The following is a 7582-nucleotide window of genomic DNA, read 5'->3' on the forward strand; positions in this document are numbered from 1 at the left end:
CTTTAACCGCCTTTGTCTGGTCTGGGCGTACTTGCTAACCACCAGGACTGTGCAACATCCACCCTTGCCAGACAGAGGCAGATTTGTTTTGTTCCTCTGTATACCGTAACATTTCTTCTTGCCACGGTATAAATGCTTTCTCTCTCTACTCTCAAGGCATGCACCCAACGGTTCCCCCTCAAACTTGCCTCTTTTGGGTGGTCTATCATCCCAACAGGACGTACCTCCCAAAAGGGCTTGGGCAGGAACCGCAAAATAGACATTTTCCCCTCTCCCCACCACCAAACCATACCCCCTTTACCTCTTACCTCTGGCCCATGGCCCCACCATGTCCTATATTGGCTGGGTATAGGTTGGTGGTGCCTGGGCCTTGCGCGTGCTTCCCTTCCAGATTTGTCCAATAGTCTGTCTACTACTCATGCGTCTGCCGTGACCTGGAGACTCTTTGTCTGCGTTTCCTGACCCTTCATGTGGGCTTTTATTTGGTTTCTCGCTCCATTTAGGAGCTGGGCTTCGTATGATGATGGGCCTTACATTTCTTTGGCCCACTTTTGATTTTCTCTATTGCTTGCCATGTTGAACTGTTATTCCTGCCGCAATAACTTAATCCTGCTAGACCTCTTTTTGGGCCAGCCGTTTATCCCTTTTCTTAGTGGCCTGTCATGGGCACTGTTTTGCTTTTACTCATGGGCTCCTATGTCCCTTTGGGCTTTCCTTTGGGCATCCATGGCCCAATTGCTTTCTTTGGGCTTCCTCAGACCGTTTGCTAATTCCACACTCCCATGGGCCTTTTACTAACTTCATTGGGCTTCCCCGGTCCAATAATCTTATCCTTATCTTTGGGGTTCATGGGCCTACCATAAACCCTTTACTCTCTTAGTTTGTATTGCCTTGGGCCTGCGACGGCCCTTTCTCACTTTTCTACCTCATACTCTGCCCATGGGATGCTATTTCTTTCTTTCCTGGCTTCTTTGAGCCCGCTTGCCTCTTCAAGACCCATTTATTTATTTGTTGGGCCTGTGATCCATTATTCCTGTCGCTTGGGCCTAATGGGTTTTTTGCTATTTATCTTATCAATTCTTTGTGGCCCTCATTATTGGGCTTTTCTGTCTGCCTAGGCTTCCACAAATGACCCTCAACATTTAGCCCCCTGAACATATGAAACGTTCCTGCGATTCATATGTGAATGAAAAGTCGTTTCTGCCCTTCTCTCATCTTTTTTCTTCTTCTCTTTTTTCGCGGGTCTTTTTTAAGCTATAGACCCCCTTCTTACACACACACACACACATATATATATATATATATATATATTCTCCTTCCGCGAACAGGGTTGTCTTTTCGAATTTCCCAGTTTAGTAGTTATTTTCAAAACAGAGCCGCCGCTTCATTAATTTCATTCCTTTCTGATGGCTGACACGTCACCTCCTTTCATGCTGATATTAATGACCTGAGTATTTAAGGAAGAATCCTTCTGCACTTTAATCACAAACTCTTTCTTTTCCTAAAACATACACTCTCCGTCTCTTACTCTCCTTCTTCCTTTCAAACACCCATACCCATTTTCTCCGACTAAGCCTCCTCACCATGTCGCCGGTGAAAAGTCAAGGCTCTTCCTGCCGCAAAGGGAAGGCAATTGCTTCCGATTCTCCTGCCGTTCCTGAGGAGATGGAACATTTCGATTCGGAGCGGTCCATTGAGGAGGAGACGAAGCGTGACCCCGACAGCGAATGCGCTCCTTTAATTGACCCGTGGTACGAAATCAATCCTCACTTCCCAAAAATCCCTGGTGACTATGTACCGCCACCACCGGGTCATGTATTGATTACCCTTGTCCGACGAGACCCCGACGTTTCTTGGGCTCCTTTAGCATCTTTAATCCCCGATCTGTCCATTCACCAAGGTGTTTTGCTTCCTGTACCCCTTCATTTTGAATTTGGGTCCGACACATCCTCGGGTTGGTAGGAATACGTTGACAGTGAGCTTTCCGACATGGGTTTATGGGTTTGTTGCAACGGCCGACGTCTTGAAGGCTATAGTCTCATCTCGCTGCTTGTCGAATTTTCGGGATCTCTATAACCTCCGTCATTTGGTCCATTGATGGTGCACCACCACCCACACTTTCTTCTTCTCGTGTGGTGAACTCACTGTAACACTTGAAGATGTGGCTAACCAGTTGCTCCTGCCTATTCTCGGCGATGCCGATCCTGCCGCCTTAGAGTTTTCTTCTGAGGAAGAGGCCATTGAGGCTGAACTGAGGAAAAGGATGACCGGAAACGCCAAGTTGTCCTACTGGGTGAGTTTTTCCTCTAAGTTTTCTGCTGCTGCCCGCCGTGCGGCTTTTATTGCATTTTGGCTTTGCAAGTTTGTTTTTGGGTTCCACCCCCACTATGCCATAAAACCTTTGTACTTTCGTTTGGCTATCAAAATATCTGCTGGGGTGAGCCTGCCGCTGGCTCCTATGTTCCTGGGGCACTTGTATGTTCAATTAGATATCCTCCGTAATGATGAGAGTTAGGCTGGGTCCTGCCATATTGTCACTTCTTCCGTTCATTGCACTATACTTCAGCAGTTGTTGTTTGAGCGTTGTGCTTAATACTTGACAAAATGTAGACCCGCTCGGTTTGCCAGAGAGAAGTACCAGAGTTGTCCGAGAGTGATTACTGATTTTTGTGGCAGGTTTGAATCCGATTTCCCGCTTGCTTTTCGTTGGTCTGGTTTGAAGCCGATTGGCTATTCTGTAGTTGAATCTTTTAATGAGGGCGTGGGTTTCTCTTGGAGAACCTATAGAAATTTGGGTGCTGATTATACTTGTGCGGATTTTGTCATGGGTTTGTTTGTTGACACCATTGGGACCACTACCCCATTGGTCAGCTTTGATGAAACTGGGATTACCTATCTTGCTGCTACCAATGCCGGATGGCTGCCTTACCTAGCCGATGAAGGCATTAGATTTGTTCACTATCCTGCCAACCGGGTGAGAAGGTAGTTTGGGCTGGATCAAGACATCCTCGATGACATTTCTTCCCTCATGGGAGCTCCTACTTCAGTCTGTCCTTTCCTGCGGCACACTGCCTTTGACTTTTGGAAGAAGCGTTTCAATGCCATTACAGTTCCCGGTTCACTAAGGGAGGGTGTCTGCACTTTTCCCATGCACGGTTACTGGCATGCAGTGATGGATTCATTTGTGGCTGAGTTAGCGGGGAGTTGTGGCTTCTCCCTTATTCCTCCTGAAGGGCTAGGTGTGGTTGTCTCGGTTAACCCTTGCCTGTTGCTTCCCTTTAAATCCGTTTTGGCGTATGCTAGAAAACAGAGCCGGTCAGCCATTTTTGAATGGGACGCAGAGAAGAAAGGATGGGTCTGGCACACTGGCGACTATCCCCCTGGTTGGGAGAAAAAAGTTAAGGTAATCAATCTCTCTGTACCGAGCAAGAAAGCGCCTGCCAAACCCAAGTCTGCCGGCAAAACCAAGCCTGCCACACTACTGCCTCCTATAGGTGCTCTGCTGGCTAGCAGGACTCATGGTAGCAAAAGTAAAACTACTCCTCACCCCGTGTCTGCCACTGAACGGAGGGTAAGTTATTTCTCCATTTTTTCCTTTTTCGACAAAATTTCTTAATTTTCTTGCGGCTAACTCGCCAATTTCTTCTGCCTCTTTCCTTTTAGTCCAAGCATAAGGAAGACTCATCAGTTACCCGCCCCATTTTACTCGATGAGCCTGAATCTGAGGTGAGTCCCTTTTCTCCACTTCTTTCTTCTTTCTTTTTCGCATGCCTCTGCCACGAGTCTTTTGTTTTTTTTTTTTTTTTACTTAGTAAATTTTTTTTTTCTTTTTAGGAGGAGCCTGAGCCTCTATCCATATATCGTCCCACTGCCGAGGAGATTTTCGCCTCCATGGGTGTGCCTATGGAAGGCTTTTTGATGGGGCCGAGGCGGTATTAGCAACGCCTGCTCCTTCTACTGCTGCACACAAGACTCCTGCCAAAACTCCCACCCCTTCTGTCGAGCTGGTACCTAGAGAGGGTACTCATGTCAAAGGGGTTGGTGAGACTACACCTTTGCCTGCCGAGAGACCCACTTCTTCAGAGGGAGTCATTCCTCCTGCCGCTGTTCAAACCAAAACCACTTCTCCCGTTCTGCCGCTTGTGATTTCGACTAGTGACCCTTTTGTAGCTATCTCCCAGGCTGCAAAGGGTGGTGCCTCACTTGTTGTTACTCCTTCCTCCATTTCCGGCTCCGCTACCCATGGCCCTGATTCGGACTTATCCTCAGAGGGGTCCGATGACATTCTTGAGGATCCTGATGATGCACCCGTGCTGAAAAAGAGGATTTCCGATTATGATGAAGAGGGGAGCGCTTCGCCGGAGCTTGACTTTATGGGTATGTATCTTCCTTCCCTTTTTTTTTTATAATTTTTTTTTATAATTTTTTTTTTTTGTATTTGCATTTCATTTGTATGCTTATCTCCCCGTTTGTAGAGACTTCTGAGGGGCCAGAAATTGCAGCAGGCGTGGGAATGACTGCTCCTGCCGCACCCGTAGCACCTATTCCTGCCGCACCTTCAGTACCTGTTTTAGCCGTACTTACTACTTCTGCTTCTGCTGTGCCTACAGTGCTTGTTTCTGCTACACCCGTAGCCCCCATTCCTGGTAATTTTGGCAATTTTCCTTCTCTTCTTATTTCACCTTTTTTTGCAAGTCTTCTCTACCCGTGCCATTTTTTTTTTTTTTTTTTTTTCATTTTGCCTTGCGTTTCCCCTTTTTTTTTTTTTTTGATAGGTCCACTCCCTACTATCCCTTCTCAGTTTGAGGCGGGTAGTAGTTCTACCGCCGTCCCGGATGATGCTGCGTCCTTCTTTGTCTGCTTTGACCAGCCGGAGGTTAACGACCTTGGTCCGGCAGACTTCTAGGCTTCCGGTCCTCCTTATGTAGACTTTTATGGCTTCCGAGTCCCTGAAGACTGCGTCTCGTACTTAGTGATAATCTACAGCCGTCACGGCAATTTTATGCAGGAGTTTCGCCTTGGTCGTTCCTCTAGGGAGCATTTCTTGAAAATGCTGGGGTGTGTGCTGAATGATGTCAAGCATAACTTCATTGACTCTGTTTCTGCCGGGAGGATCCTGCAGTGGAGGGCCGTGATATAGGAGCTCATCAATGTGGGTTTCGCCGTGGAGTTTATTCTTGAACATCTACGTGAGATTGCCCGAGCCTTTTTCATGAGGAGAGTCCAGCCAGCCGTCAAGGCCATAGACGCTCGTATTGAGCTTTTGAAGAAAGAGGTGGCTGATTTGGAGGGTCGCCGTGAGCGTCTTCTTTCCGGCATTAGTGGGCCCAGTCGCTTTGGAGATCAGAGTCTCATTTCTGGACTTCATTGATGATTGCACCGTTTCCTTTCCTTTTCTTTGTTTTTCTGTTTTTGTTATGTCACGCAGAACACTTATATGTTTCTTGCCGTAGTTACTTGGCTTGTGTTTGCCATAGTTTGGGTTTGTAATAATGCTACACTTTGCTACTTTTTCTTTACTATTGTTATGATATGATGCTAATACTTCGTACTTTTTCATTGCATACTCATGAAAGTACGTTACAATTTCTTTTGTGACATAGTCACTTGGAGGAATAAAAAGAAAAGGTAAAGGAAACATAAACAAAAAACTAAGGAAAAGGGGTCAACCACATAAATTTCTTCTCTAAGAAAAATAACGCTTTAGCCATTTTCCATTGATGGGATCCATTAAGTCCCTGCCATCCATTTGAGTTAGGCGATAATACCCACTTTGATGTGCTTCCCTTATCACAAGGGGTCCCTCCCATTTTGGTGCAAACTTGGATGGTCCTGCCAGACCTCGCCTGACATAGTCTGCCACTTTTAACACTAGTTGTCCTTCTGCAAACACTCTTTCCTTGGTCATCCTGCCGTAGGCTTCAGTCATCTTCTGCCTGTTTCTCCGGCTGCGTTCCTGGGCTTCTTCCCTCTTTTCATCAAGTTCTTCCAGGTTCTCAAACCTTTCTGCTGCGAAGATTTCTCCCTCTTTTTCTTTTTCTCGCATCTGCATAACCCTTAGGGATGGTGTCATTATTTTTGCCAGACTCACTACTTCAGTTCCGTAGACTAAGGAAAAGGGTGAAAAGCCTGTGGCTGATTTTGGTGATTTTCTGTATGCTTAGAGAGCATCTGGCAGGTGCATTGCCCATCCTCCCGCATACTCTTGGCTCATCTTGCTGATGATCTTTATGAGAATTTTGTTTGTTGCCTCTGCCTGCCCGTTCCCTTGAGGGTAATAGGGTGATGACCTGTGGTGCTTGACTTGGTAGAATTCTAGCATTCTCCTTACATCACTGTTGACAAATGGTGTGCCATTGTCACTGATGATCTTGTGGGGCACCCCAAACCTCACAATTATATTTTCTTTGATGAAGTTTGCCACTGCTCCCCTTGTGGCCTTGCGGAGTGGCACTGCTTACACCCACTTAGTAAAATATTCTATAGCTACCAATATCCATATGTGCCCACGTGATGGCGAGTTGACTGGCCCTACCAAATCTAGCCCCCAAGTGTGGAAGGGCCATGGGGTGACCATGCTGTGCAAGCCTTGTGGATGGGTATAAATCAAGTTGGCTTGTACTTGACAACTGTGACACTTCTTTACAAATTCTGCCGCATCTTTCTTCATGGTTGGCCAGTAGTAGCCCATTTGTAGCAGGCATCTGTAAAGCTTTTTCTTCCCCTGATGTTCACCACATTCCCCTGAATGTACTTCTTTTATCATCTCTTTAGCCTCTTCAGGGCCCAAACACCTCAAAGGATCTCCATCATATCCTTTTTTGAAAAGGACCGTGTTATGCAAGAAATAACGTGTTGCCAACCTCTTAAGCTTGTACCTTTCATTGTGCATTTGCGACAGGGCGCCTTCTATTAGGTACTGCATGAAAGGGCTTCTCTAATCCTCGCTGATGAACACAGCGTAACTTTCCTCCCTGTCTGCCGTAAGCTGGCAGGTCCCACATTGGGTTTGGACTTGATCTGCGTCTTTACCCATGCTTGGCCAATAGAAGCCCGCCCTCTGGAGTCTGCGGTAAAGACTAACTTCGTCGCAAGACCCGCAAGTCTTGTCGTGTATTTCTTTCAATTTTCTCTGGGCATCCTCCTGGCCCACGCATCTGGATAAAATCCCACCTGGCATCCTGCGGTACAACTCTTCTTTTACCAAGACATAGTCTTTTAATATCTTCAATTCTGCTGCGTCGTCTCCCTTCACCAAGGCTTGCTTTATGGGGATTCGCCAATCCCCTTCACCCTGTTCCTCCCAGAACTTTTCCTTCAACACCTCAATGATGGATTCTTCCCTCTTGCTGACTTCTATATTAGTGCTACTCCCTTTGAAGATTATTTGCGAACCCAATGCGGCTAACGCGTCTGCAAACCGATTTTCGTTTCTCGGAGCATGTTCTATCTCAAAAGTTGAGAATTTCTCTTCCATTCTCTGGGCCATTGCTCTGTACGGGGCTAGGCTGGGCTTTTTAAGGAAAACTTTGTTGAGGTCTAAAAAATCACAGTAAAATAAGCCCAAGAAAGAATAAGCTAA

Source organism: Quercus robur, chromosome 5 (assembly GCF_932294415.1).
Source record: "Quercus robur chromosome 5, dhQueRobu3.1, whole genome shotgun sequence".
NCBI classification, from domain to species: Eukaryota; Viridiplantae; Streptophyta; class Magnoliopsida; order Fagales; family Fagaceae; genus Quercus; species Quercus robur.